We start from the raw sequence: 15,086 nt of genomic DNA, 5'->3' as shown, positions 1-15,086 counted from the left end.
ATGGACTTCATCCCGATGTCAGGACCATGCATGTAGAGGGATGGGTAGGCTCCTGCCCTGGGGAGGTTGAAAGACGTGGTTGAGAAGAGCCCACTAAGCTCAGCCTCTTTCCTTCCAGGAGGTGGTGCTCTTTACTGCCATACGGCTGCCGTGCTGCACCGTCAGCCCCTGGAAGGCAGAGAGACCTGTTGTCCTTGTGTTCCTTGGGCCTCCACTCAAGCTTGGCAAAGGTATCTGTTCAGTACACATCTGTGAATGGACAGATGGTCTCACACATCACTCATCTTCATTACAGAGGTTAAACATGTAGATAAACACAAAACCCACGGGGAGCCAGCCATCCTCCACCTAAAGATTTACTGAATGATCCTGAAAATGTGTCCAGGAGAAGACATGGGTACAAATGTTCCCAGCAGTTTTAGTTGTGAAAACCAAGAGCTGAGGCAACCCATGTGTACATTAACTCACCTGTAGATAACTGAATACATTTCACTGTATCCATGCAACAGAATCACCACTAAAAGTCACCCAGAAAAGGAAAACATGAATGATACATATAAAAACAGGGGTGAATTTGAAACCATTGTTATAAAGAAGCCAGACACAAAAACCGCCACCCTGTATGATTCCATTTACATAAGATTCTGGGAAAGGCAACCCCAGACTAGTAGCATGTAGGCCAGTGGTTGCTGCAGGCAGAGGGTAGGGAGAGGGGAAGGACTTCAGAGGGAAAGGAAGGAGCATTTTGGGGTGATGGGAACATTCTGCATCCTGTTTTGCATGCAATTGTGGACCTTGTTAAAACTTGGTAATGGCAGAATTTTTGTTGAGTTTGTTGTACTTCAACTACAGCTTGATAAAGTCATTGGAAACTGTAGATGTATTCAGAGTCAGTTTTGACATATGGGATAGTTGAGAAAAACTGCATTTAAGTAACTCTTGCATGATGGGGAGTAGGACTCCATAAATTTTTTCTACGTGGTTTAGGTTTCCCAGACGATGTTTGACTGATTGGTGTGCAGGGTTGAATCTGATGGAGGGAAGAAAGGTAACAGTGCTCTCCCACAATGGTTGCAGGGGGCCATTGTGTAGTTGTGCCCTGAGATACTTGTCATTCATGCAGTGGGGCACAAGCTCCCCCATTCCTGGGACCCTCAAAGTAGAGACAAGACTAATGGAAGGGACCTCAAGGAGCCACCTCTGTGACACACCTGTCCATCCCTGCACTTGGAGTCTCTCCAGCAAACACAGCTACCTCAGCCCTTTCTGCACCACCAGGCAAGACTGCAGGGACGAGACGAGGCTATAAACAGTGACTCAGGGGGGCACATCCACAGCCCGCAGCTTCCAAAAAATGCAACATGAAAACAACTACCTCTGCCATACACACGTGCGAGGGTGGGAAAGAAACAGAACAAAAACCGATTCTCACGCGGGACATTCCTAAAGTGTTTGTAACTATATTTGAATGTGATGTGAATGGCATTATAATCACCAACACGGAAAGAAACATCCTGTGTACACATCCCAGATGAGATGGGATGCTTCAGCAGAATCTTAAGATGGAGAAGCATGTTTTTTCCTCACCTTGGAACCATGAGTTAGAGATAATAAACTTTATATAAGGCACGTGATAAACTATGCATCAATTATACAAGTTTTTGTCATTACTATTTAGAAAAAATTACCAGTCTTGAGTGTTTCCGTCCTTAAAATGCCTGTTCTGAGAGAGCTTTCAAGCAGCTTCCAAATACAATCCAGTTTGAACTTGAATGTGGGTGTGCTGATTCCCAAGGAGACTGACAGCCTGCTGAGGGCAGGATCCAATCAGGCCTCCCAGGCTCTGAATCTGGTCCTCTGCACAGCCCAAGGATGTGGCTTGGATCCCTGGAGTGGAGGGTAAGAACACAGGACTGATGACTGACAACACATCAGACCCCAGGCTCCTCATCTATGAAATGAAAGCTCCATTCTTTCCACTCTGAAGAACCTAGGAGGATCACATGGGAAATCATGAAGTACCTTGTAAACCACAGGGTTTAGATTACCAGGAGCAACCTTTTCCCTAGAGAACACCTATATGATTGTTGAGAGGACACAATGCTTGTTATGCAGGATGTTGCCTTTGCTGCATCTTCCCCCTCAATGAATGGTGGCTATTGTATTACCACTTTACCAAGCATACAGTAGTATTCCTTTATCCATACTTTCATTTTCCTTGGTTTCAATTACTATTGACTAAGGTCTGAAAATATTAAATGGAAAATTTCAGAGATAAACAACTCATGTTTTAAATTGGGCTCCTCTATTCTGAGTAGCATGATGAAATTTCAAGCCATCCTGATCCACCCTTACAACATCAATCATTCCTTCGTCCAGTGTATCCATGGTATATTTGCTACCCACCTGTTAGTCACTTAGTAGTTCTTCGCATGATTGACTACGGTGGCATCTCAGGGCTTGTGTTCAAGGAACCATTATTTCACTTAGTAATCACCCCAAACATAAGAGTAGTGATTTTTTTTTTTTTTTTTTTTTGGACAGGGGATTGAACCCAGGGGCACTTAACTACTGAGCCACATCCCTGGCCCTTTTTTATATTTTATTTAAAGATGGGGTCTTGCTAAGTTGCTTTAGGGCCTTACTAAGTTGCTGCTGAGGCTGACTTTGAACTTGTGATCCTCCTACCTTAGCTGATGGAATTACAGGCATGCACCACTGTGCCCTGCAAGAGCAGTGATTCCTACAATTCGTCTATGCCAAAGAGAAGCCATAATATGCATCCTTTAAGTGAAATGCTGACAATTTACTGTAGATATATATGTATAAGAAAGACAGTAAATTTGGGGTTCTGTACTATTAGTGGTTGTAGGCATCGGCTGGGGGGGAGGTGTCTTAGTATATCTCCTTCATTATGCATTTATGTAAACCAAGTGTCTTGGTGATACAATGCCTTCACAGAAGGACAGATCTGACACTAACTACAGGATGATTCATTTACATGGCAACTTTAAAACCTTGTGCACAATTTTATATATCTCAAAACAAAACAGGGGATTCAAGATGGCGGACTAGAGGGTGGCTGCGTTTCGTGTTGCTCCAGGACTCAGGACTCAAGAAGAGGAGATATAGAGAGACTTGGGACCAACTCAAAGCAGCCGGGGGGCTGCCCAGAGGAGAAGGAGAAATACGGGCTCGGCACGTCGCTTGGACTTGGAGCAGCTGCGCCAGGGCTCCGGGCGGCTATCCGGAGGAGCAGCGTGGACTCAGGACACAAGAAGAGGAGATATTGAGACACTTGGGACCAACTCAAAGCAGCCGGGTGAGTGTTTCCCACTGGGCAGGCGTCCCGGACGGGGCAGTAGCCCTGAAAGCAGGGATCTTTGCAAAGTAGAACTGCCGGCGAGGCGCCCCTACCCCCGCCGGAGCAGTGATCACAGACAGCTGGGAGCATTGGAGAGGTGGCTGTTCACCACAGCGCTTGGACTCCGCGCAACCCACCTGGGCTCTGGGAGGCTGCCCAAAGGAGAAGGTGCTTGGTGAGCTGTTTGGACTGAACTGACCACCCCTGAACACAGGGGGCTGCCCAGAGGAGAAGGAGAAATACGGGCTCGGCACGTCGCTTGGAATTGGAGCAGCTGCGCCAGGGCTCTGGGCGGCTATCCGGTGGAACAGCGTGGTGAGTGGTTTGGTCCCAGAGCATCCGCTCCTGAACACAGGGGGGTTGTCTGGAGAAGGAGGAGGAGCGCGGCGGGGTGCTTGGGCTCGGAGTGACTGCACCAGGGCTACGGGTGGCAGTCGGGACAAGAAGGTGCACAGTGAGTTCTTGGGACTCGTGACGCACCAGATCTCTGGGTGACTGCCTGGTGGAGAAAGAGGTGCGTGGTGGGTCACTTGGACTTAGAGCGACCGCACGGAACACCAGGTGGCTGCCGGAGGAAAAGGTGTGTGGCAGGTCTCTGGGACTCGGAGCGATTGTAAGGGGCTCCAGGTGGCTGCTCAGAGGAGGGGCCGCATAGCCAGGCGAAAAGTGCTGAGCAGGGTCCCAGGGCCTAGGCGGCTTCTTGGTGGAAGAGCCACACAGACAAACTGAGGGGTGGAGCAAAGACTCCAGGACTGCAGGCAGCTTCTCTGAGGAGAGGCAGCCTAAGGAGATTCGTTTGCGAAGGGTGAGGCTTCCAGGCCCAGGAGGTAGGTCCGGGTCCCTGGGAACATTTCAGAAGAAGGCTGCCCAGCCCAGGCGGTAGTTGTGAATTGAACGGAACCTCTGGGAGGAAAACCGACCAGCGAGACCTCCCCACCAGGTGAGTCCTCCCTGTCGGGTGAGGTTCTCCCAAAAGGACTGTAAAATCAGAGACACAGGCCCAAACTGGTCTTGCATCAGCCCACATCTTACTTCCCTTTTGGATGACCACTCATCAGCAAGTGAAGGTACCTCTGCCCACTAGCAGGAAATATACCCCACCGGAAGGCCACCACCCCTAGGGAGTCAGCTCTCTTGTGGAGCACTGCATTATCAACTTCCTCCAAGATTTCAGGCTACTGAAGGCTAAGAGGGGATATACTAGAAATCTTCAGGGATATTATAAGACAATAGAGGAAATCTGCAATATCACAGAGGTCAACTGATACCTGAACAATATGAGAAAACAAGGAAAGAAAATGCTGCAAACAAATCTAGATGTTACATCAATGAAACCCAACGACAGCATGGCAGAAGAAATGACAGAAAGGGAGTAGAGAATGTACATAATTAAAATGCTCAGGGAAGCAAATGACGAGATGCAAGAGCAAATGCAGGCACTGAATGATCACACCAATCGACAGTTAAAAGAGCAAATACAGGAAGCAAAAGATCATTTCAATAAAGAGTTAGAGATATTGAAAAAAAACCAAACAGAAATCCTTGAAATGAAGGAAACAATAAACCAAATTAAGAACTCCATAGAAAGCATAACCAATAGAATAGAACACCTGGAAGACAGAACATCAGACATTGAAGATAAAATATTTAACCTTGAAAACAAAGTTGAACAAACAGAGAAGATAGTAAGAAATCATGAACAGAATCTACAAGAACTATGGGATATCATGAAAAGGCCAAATTTAAGAATTATTGGAATTGAGGAAGGCTTAGAGAAACAGACCAAAGGAATGAACAATCTATTCAATGAAATAATATCAGAAAATTTCCCAAATCTGAAGAATGAAATGGAAGATCAAGTACAAGAGGCTTATAGGACTCCAAATATACAAAATTACAACAGACCCACACCAAGGCACATTATAATGAAAATACGTAACATACAAAATAAAGACAGAATTTTAAAGGCCGCAAGAGAGAGGAATCAAATTACATTCAGGGGGAAATCAATACGGATATCAGCAGATTTTTCAATCCAGACCCTAAAAGCTAGAAGGGCCTGGAACAACATTTACCAAGCCCTGAAAGAAAATGGATGCCAACCAAGAATCTTATACCCAGCAAAACTTACCTTCAAATTTGATGATGAAATAAAATCCTTCCATGATAAACAAAAGCTAAAAGAATTTACACAAAGAAAGCCAGCATTACAGAACATTCTCAGCAAAATATTCCATGAGGAAGAGATGAAAAACAAAGAAACAAATCAGCAATGGGAGGAACTATCCTAAAGGAATTGTCAAATAAAGGAAGAACCAAGTCGTCTCAAAATAAATAAATAAATAAAATGAACCAAATGACCGGGAATACAAATCATATCTCAATAATAACCCTGAATATTAATGGCCTGAACTCATCAATCAAAAGACATAGACTGGCAGATTGGATCAAAAAGAAAGATCCAACAATATGTTGCCTGCAAGAGACTCACCTCGTAGAAAGAGATACCCATAGACTAAAGGTGAAAGGATGGGGGAAAACATACCATGCACATGGACTCAGCAAAAAAGCTGCAGTATCCATCCTCATTTCAGATAATGTGGACTTCAAGTCAAAACTAGTCAGAAGGGATAAAGAAGGACATTACATACTGCTTAAGGGAACCATAAATCAGCAAGACATAACAATCATAAACATCTATGCCCCAAACAGTGGCTCATCCATGTATGTCAAACAAATCCTTCTCAATTTCAGAAACCAAATAGACCATAACACAATAATACTAGGTGAATTTAACACGCCTCTCTCACCACTGGACAGATCTTCCAAACAAAAATTGAACAAAGAAACCATAGACCTCAATAACACAATCAATAATTTAGACTTAACGGACATTTATAGAATATACCATCCAACCAAGAGCAAATACACTTTCTTCTCAGCAGCACATGGATCCTTCTCTAAAATAGACCATATATTATGCCACAAAGCTAATGTAAGCAAATACAAGAAGATAGAGACACTACCTTGTATTCTATCAGATCATAATGGATTGAAGTTAGAAATAAATGAAAGAGTAAAAAACAGAATCTACTCCAACACCTGGAGATTAAACAATATGCTATTACATGATGAATGGATAACAGAAGATATTAGGAAGGAAATTTAAAAATTCTTAGAGGTAAATGAGAACAAAGAAACATCATATCAAAATCTTTGGGACACTATGAAAGCAGTACTTAGAGGAAAATTTATTTCATGGAGCGCATTCAATAAAAGAAGTAAAACTCAACAAATAAACAACCTAACACTACAGCTCAAAGCCCTAGAAAAAGAAGAACAGACCAACACCAAAAGTAGTAGAAGACAGGAAATAGTTAAACTCAGAGCTGAAATCAACGAAATTGAAACAAAAGAAATCATACAAAAAATTGACAAAATAAATAGTTGGTTCTTTGAAAAAATAAACAAAATTGATAAATCCTTAGCCACTCTAACAAAGAGAAGACGAGAGAAAACCCAAATCACCAAAATTCGGAATGAACAAGGAAATATCACAACAGACACGATTGAAATACAAAACATAATTAGAAGCTATTTTGAAAATCTATATTCTAACCAAATAGAAAATTTCGAAGACATCAACAGGTTTCTAGAGACATATGAATTGCCTAAATTGAACGAGGAGGACATACACAATTTAAATAGAACAATTTCAAGTAATGAAGTAGAAGAGGTCATCAAAAGCCTACCAACAAAGAAAAGTCCAGGACCAGATGGGTTCTCAGCCGAGTTCTACAAAATCTTTAAAGAAGAGCTCATTCCAATACTTCTCAAAGTATTCCATGAAATAGAAGAGGAGGGAACCCTCCCAAACGCATTCTATGAAACCAATATTACCCTGATACCCAAGCCAGACAGAGACAAATCGAGGAAAGAAAATTTCAGACCGATATCATTAATGAACATTGACGCAAAAATTCTCAATAAAATTTTAGCAAATCGCATACAAAAATATATTAAAAAGATAGTGCACCACGATCAAGTGGGTTTTATCCCAGGGATGCAAGGTTGGTTCAACATCCGGAAATCAACAAATGTAATTCACCATATCAATAGACTGAAAGTCAAGAATCACATGATTATTTCAATAGATGCAGAAAAAGCATTTGATAAAATACAACACCCCTTCATGCTCAAAACACTAGAAAAAATAGGGATAGTGGGAACATTCCTTAACATTGTAAAGGCCATCTATGCTAAGCCCATGGCTAATATCATTCTAAACGGTGAAAAACTGAAAGCATTCCCCCTAAAAACTGGAACAAGGCAGGGATGCCCTCTTTCACCACTCTTATCCAATATTGTTCTTGAGACTCTAGCCAGAGCAATTAGACAGACCAAGGAAATTAAAGGAATACGAATAGGAAAAGAAGAACTCAAACTATCCCTATTTGCGGATGATATGATTATATACTTAGAGGAACCAGAAAATTCCACCAGAAAACTGTTAGAACTCATAAGTGAATTCAGTAAAGTGGCAGGTTACAAGATCAATGCTCATAAATCCAATGCATTTTTATACATAAGTGAGGAATCCTCAGAAAGAGAAATTAGGAAAACTACCCCATTCACGATAGCATTGAAAAAAATAAAATACTTGGGAATCAATCTCACAAAAGAGGTGAAAGACCTCTACAATGAGAACTACAGAACACTAAAGAAAGATATTAAAGAAAACCTTAGAAGATGGAAAGATCTCCCATGTTCTTGGATAGGCCGAATTAATATTGTCAAAATGGCCATACTACCAAAAGTGCTATACAGATTCAATGCAATTCCAATTAAAATCCCAATGACGTACCTTACAGAAATAGAGCAAGCAATTATGAAATTCATCTGGAAGAATAAGAAACCCAGAATAGCTAAAGCAATCCTTTGCAGGAAAAATGAAGCAGGGGGTATCGCAATACCCGAACTTCAACTTTATTACAAAGCAATAGTAACAAAGACGGCATGGTACTGGTACCAAAATAGACAGGTAGATCAATGGTACAGAATAGAGGACATGGACACAAACCCAAATAAATACAACTTTCTAATACTAGACAAAGGCGCCAAAAATATGCAATGGAGAAAAGATAGCCTCTTCAACAAATGGTGCTGGGAGAATTGGAAATCCATATGCAACAGAATGAAACTAAACCCATATCTCTCACCCTGCACAAAACTCAACTCACAATGGATCAAGGACCTTGGAATCAGACCAGAGACTCTGCAGATTATAGAAGAAAAAGTAGGTCCCGATCTTCAACATGTCGGCCTAGGACCAGACTTCCTCAACAGGACTCCCATAGCACAAGAAATAAAAGCAAGAATCAATAACTGGGATAGATTCAAACTAAAAAGCTTTCTCTCAGCAAAGGAAACTATCAGTAATGCGAAGAAAGAGCCTACAGAGTGGGAGAATATCTTTGCCAATCATACTTCAGATAGAGCACTAATCTCCAGAATCTATAAAGAACTCAAAAAACTCTACACCAACAATACAAATAATCCAATCGACAAATGGGCTAAGGAAATGAACAGACACTTCACAGAAGAAGATGTACAAGCAATCAATAAACATATGAAAAAATGTTCAACATCTCTAGTAATAAGAGAAATGCAAATCAAAACCACCCTAAGATTCCATCTCACCCCAATTAGAATGGCGATTATCAAAAATACAAGCAACAGGTGTTGGCGAGGATGTGGGGGAAAGGTACACTCATACATTGCTGGTGGGGCTGTAAATTAGTGCAGCCGCTCTGGAAAGCAGTGTGGAGATTCCTCAGAAAACTTGGAATGGATCTACCATTTGACCCAGCTATCCCACTCCTCGGCCTATACCCAAAGGACTTAAAATCAGCATACTACAGAGATACAGCCACATCAATGTTCATAGCTGCTCAATTCACAATAGCCAGACTATGGAACCAACCTAGATGCCCTTCAATTGATGAGTGGATAAAGAAACTGTGGTATATATACACAATGGAATATTACTCAGCCATAAAGAATGACAAAATTATGGCATTTGCAGGCAAATGGATGAAATTGGAGAATATCATGCTAAGTGAGATAAGCCAATCTCAAAAAGCCAAAGGACGAATGATATCGCTAATAAGTGGAGGATGACACATAAAGGGGGGGAGGGAAGGGTTAATGTTAGGGTTAGAGTTAGGGTTAGGGAGGGGGGCAAGTATGGAGGAAGAAAGTACTGTATAGAGGGTAAAGAGGGGTGGGAGGGGTGGGGGGAAGGGAAAAAATAACAGAATGAATCAAACATTACTGTATGTAAATTTATGATTACACAAATGGTATGCCTTTACGCCATGTACAAACAGAGAAACAACATGTATCCCATTTGTTTACAATTTTAAAAAAAAGAAAAAGAAAAAGAAAAAAAAAACAAAACAGAACTGAAAAGAAAAAGAAAGGAAGGGCAGAAAAAAAGGAAAAATTTTTAAGAAGAATAAAAAATATATATCAAATGGTGGGGGGAGGAGGTAAGGGAAGAATGGAAGAAGGATGGATTTTGTAGAGGGAAATGAAGGGTGGGGAGGGGGCGGGGGGAAGGACAGATTATAGAATGAGACAAACATCATTACCCAGGTACATGTAAGATCACACAAATGGTATGACTCTACTTCCTGTAGAGAAATGATACAACCAGAGAAATGATAGTTGTACCCCATTTGTGTACAATGAATCAAAAATTTTAAAAAGTGAGAAAAATATATCAAACAAAAATGGGGGGCACTTTGTAGATGATTGAGGGTGTTGTCCACACTTCACTCTAATTTTTTGGCCCTACAAAGAGCTGAGACACAGCCTACCCAGGATGCTCCAAGATGCCCAGGACCACAGTTACTACGAAAAGCCTTTCCCACCTTTTGGGATTCAACAAGCTGTCAAAAGCTGAAGGAAATCTTAGGTCACTCATATGGCAAGAAATCCCTGTGCTGTGGAGCCAGTCAGATCCTCTGGCCCCCTCTGCCTGCCCCATCTCTGGCCAGTTGAAGGCTGTCTTTCTCAGTTCCTGAAGTAAGGGAGAAGGCTAGAATATGGAAGGACCCATCTCTGAGAGGATGCAGCTGGCACCCTCTGGCTGGATCTGCCACCCATGGAGATCCAAGCCCCTGCCATGAACCATCATCCGTCCAGCTGGTTGAGCTGCTTTCTGTGGTCCTCCACCTCACAGGGTGAAGGCATTCAGGAAATGCAATGTGGGCGTTCCTCCTATGGGGTACTGTGCTTCTCTTTAGTCATGGTAGCCTAGATTGTGTCTTCATAGTCTACTCAGGTTTCAGTATTTTTTGGTTAAAATTCTAAAAATTGAAGTTTGGAAGAGATTGGAAATTGACCTTATTTGATGTGTTAATCTGTTTCAATAACAAATGCCTTGCAGATAAGAAGGCTATTTCATCTCACCAAATGCCTTGCAGATAAGAAGGCTATTTCATCTCACCAAATGCCTTGCAGATAAGAAGGCTATTTCTCTCAGAGCCTCTTTGGCTACATTCAGATCCCACTGGAAATTTACACTCATACTCTCCAAGGGGCCATGTCTGCCCATGGTGTCTTGGGCACAGACACCAAGGGGCCACATCTGCCCTGGAGTCCTGGGCACCTCTTGTGAGTCCTATTCACAGAGCCCTTCTGTGAACTAGAGCCTTGCACAATAAGGACTTTGTGCTTCTCAATATTTTTTTAGACTAAAAGCAAACTTTCCCACTTTCCCACTTTGGCTTCAGTTAGTTATTTCAAATGGCAAAAGTTATTAAAATTCCAACATGGAAACTTGCTCAATAAACAGGAAAGGAGTTTTCAGGACCCACCACTGAGCATGAAATTAACTCCATGGTGACTGGTCCTTTTGGCTAGTCAGCCCCCAGTACTGGCCTTTGGCAGGGTTCTCTCCATGTCATGGTCTTTGCTTGTTTTTGGTCCTGGCTGCTATGATAAGCTGCCATCCTATGTACCATATCCTCTTATGATATCAAACTTAGAAAGACACAAAGGGGGGTCTTATTAAATGATCTCATTTATACCAGATCTGCATATTCAGAGATTAATTCACTTCTAGACGGCAACATGTATTCACTGATCAACTATTATAGTGTTTGGGTCTATGAGATATTTAAAAAAAAAGAACAAACAAATGCAGGAGCTAAAAGTCCTAAAATTCTAAGAGAAAAAAAGAGAAATAAGGCACACAAATAAATCTAAGATAGCATGATGAAATGAAAAGTCACAGGAACTCAAAGGAAGGGGTGTTCCAGGTCCACAGAGGGAAACAGCATCTAAGCATGGCCCTGAAAGGCAGATGGGTGTGACAGGTTAAAGAATGCCACAAATTATCTGATGTCCTGCCATTATGAAGTGGGGTCTCTGCCCTCCCAGTGAAGGCTGTTGTATTTTATGGCTGCTTCAACCAATAGAATAATGTGGCATCCACTTGTGAGACTTTCCTATTCAAGACCTAAAGGTCATGGAAGCTCACTCTTTTTGTCTTTTGGAACACCCGATCTTGGAATTTCTTTGTCTTTTGGAACACCTGATCTTGGAATTTCTTTGTCTTTTGGAACGCCTGATCTCGGAATTTCTTTCCTAAGTTGCCACACAGGAAAGGCCACATGCAGGCACTTCGGTTGAGTCCAGCCTTCCACCCATCTCCACCACAGCATCAGGCAGATGTGCAGAGCTATCTGGGATTCTCCAGTCTGGCCCATCTGAAAGCTGAGTACTTCAGGAGATCTTCATCAGCACCTCTTGGAGCAGAAGAACCACTCGGCTGAGCCCTGCTCAAACTTGTGAACCACGAAACTATGGACTATAAAGAAATAGTTGTTTTGAAATAGTGATAGGTAACTGGAAAAATAACTCATACACCAGGTACCAATGACAATGCAGAGAGTGGGAATTGGGTAGGTAAAGTCAAGAAGCTATGAAGGTACAGAAAATAGAATCAAGAAATGAATTTGGGGGAACTGCAGGAAGTATAAGGGAAAAGAATCACTATTGCACATGTTTAAAGGGTAAAGCAAGAGGCTGAAACTCATGTGTAGGTTATATATTTTCTAGTTTATGGGGTGCCACTAAGACTCTATATTTTAACCTTATTATAGAAATTTATACATACATGTAAGCAGAGAATAGAATAATGAGCTCTGATCATCTTGCTTTGTCTGAGATGTTATAGCAAAGTACCATAAACTGTGTGCCTTCTAAACAACAGATACCAATTTCCTACAGTTCTGGGAAGTTCAAGATCAAGGCACCAGCAGATTCAGTGTCTGATGAGAGCTCAATTCTTCGTTCAAAGGTGCCACCTTCTCATTGTGTCCTTCCAGGGTGGGAGTGCTGTGGAAGTTCTCTGGAGTCTCCTTTGTAAGAGCGCTAATCCGGACTGGGGAGATAGCTCAGTTGGTAGAGTGCTTGCCTCACAAGCACAAGGCCCTGGGTTCAGTCCCCAGCACCGCCCCCCAAAAAAAGCACTAATCCCATTTATGAGGACCCCACCACCATGACCTCATCACCTCCCAAGACCCCACCTCCTTGGGCATTAGGATTTCAACATGTGAATTTGGTAAGGGTGCACATGCATTCAGACCATAGTAACTGTATACTTCATGACTGGGGGTCAAGGACTGCATGAATGGTCTCCTGGCAAATTTATTAATTTATTAATGTCACTCGTTTCCTAAAATATTTTAAAGCAAGTCCCCTATGTTGTATCATTTTACATATAAATACTCCAGAATAAAGTTCTAACAGATAAGGGTTTTAAAAAGAAACCATAATATCATTTTCACACCTACGAAAAAATTAATGATCTAAAATGAAGATCACTGTTGGCTTTGTGATCCGGTCAAATTGGATGTGGCACTGGATAGGGCTATCTGTCTCTGAGGCCTCTTGTGACAGGTGGCAATTTACACCAGACCCTTCCCTCCGTCCTGTGCTGTTTGTCCTGCAGAAATTCCCAGATGTGTCCAGCAGATGGCACCTCGATAGAACGCTGGCACTTCACATGCTTCTGTCCAGGCAGTGTTCTGAAGCTCGATCTGACAGCGTGTGACAATGCTCTGTGGGGTGGATTGGGATCTGTCCAGAAGGAGTTGTAAGGCAGGGAAGGAGAAGGCAGTGCACAGGGAGAAGATACTGGGTTTCTAATACAGAGGCCAGGGGGGAGCTGGGTAATGATAACAATTCCTAACATTTTCTAAATGTCAGTGTATACGAGGCTCTATCCATGTGGTCTTTTCCCCTAAAAACTAGACCATACTTTCCCCATTTTTATAGACCCAGGCCTAGAGAGGACAGGTGATTTATGATCACAGTTAGTAAGTGATACAGAAAGAACAGGAATCAAAGGACTGTGTCTCTGCTAATCACAGAAAGGAGAAATCACCTGGGTTTGGTGTGGCATACGAAGGGAGAAAAGATGTGTATCACTGAAGGCAGGTGAAGACTGAGGGAAAGAGGTCAGTTTTGGTGGGAGCAAATGAGCTGAGCTTCTCACATTAAACGCCGAGTGCACTCACGTGCACACCTTGGGAACCTCTTTTCCCTTCTCCTTCCTCCTCCTCCTCCTCCTCCTCCTCCTCCTCCTCCTCCTCCTCCTCCTCCTCCTCCTCCTCCTCCTCCTCCTCCTCCTCCTTTTCTTCTTCTTTTTCCTTTCTGGTTGAATTACAGACTTCTGGGCTCTCCCCAAGACCTAGCAGATTAGACTTTCAGCAGTATAACCCAGGAAACTAGGCAAACAAGCCCCTTGGGATTTTCATACCAAAATTTTAAAACATTTGGTACAAAGAGAGAGGACTTTGTATGTAGGAGAACGACAAAACATTTTTTTCCATGGCTCCACATAGGTTAGAAAAGAGCTCTACCACTGAGTTACTTGGCCACTGAGCTGAATCTGCCAGCATCTTGATCTAGGCCTTCCTGTCTCCAGAAATGTGGGAAGTTCATTTCTGGTATTTATAAGCCACTCAGTCAGTGGTATTTTGTTATAGCAGCCTGAACAGACTAAGACACTTAGCAAATACTGTTGAGCAAATATGTAAATGGGAGACAATTCATTTAGCAGCTCCTAGGGTCTCCAGGCAGAGCACCTGAGAACTCTGAAGGTGGATTGAGTTGCTTCCTGCTACAGGACACTTGTGGCTTACCAGCAGAGCTGTTTCCTCATGCAGAACTTGGGGGACGTTATCACACTCAGAACCTCTCACTTGAAGTACCCTTAAGGGTTGGCACCTAAGCTCTCCTTGAACATTGTGAGAGACATAAAAGAAATCTCCCAAAAGCAGGACCAGAATAAACCCAGCTTAAATGAAAATGCATGAAAGATGTGAGTGACACAGGTGCCCGGTTTTCTTAGTGGTGGTAAAATGGGGTTCATGATGTGTACGACAAGAAGCCTGGAGACCCAGCATTTTCCTCTGGAATGGTATCCAGGCGAAGGATGTTCACTGAGCATCGTGAGAAGCAGATATTGACATGGAATTAAGTAGAATTGGGTTAAATCCATACAAACATGAATCCTACTCCTTTAACACGCCTTCTTATTGATGAATGTTTTCCAGTTGGTAACTATGATTCTTTAAGAGTATTTTTTTTCTTTTCAAAGAAATGAAAATAAATTACTGATGAAAAGTTTTGAAAGAGGATTGCT

The sequence above is a fragment of the Sciurus vulgaris genome (genome assembly GCF_902686455.1).
Source record: "Sciurus vulgaris genome assembly, chromosome: 14".
Taxonomy (NCBI): Eukaryota; Metazoa; Chordata; class Mammalia; order Rodentia; family Sciuridae; genus Sciurus; species Sciurus vulgaris.
Note: the sequence above shows the minus strand (reverse complement) of the source record.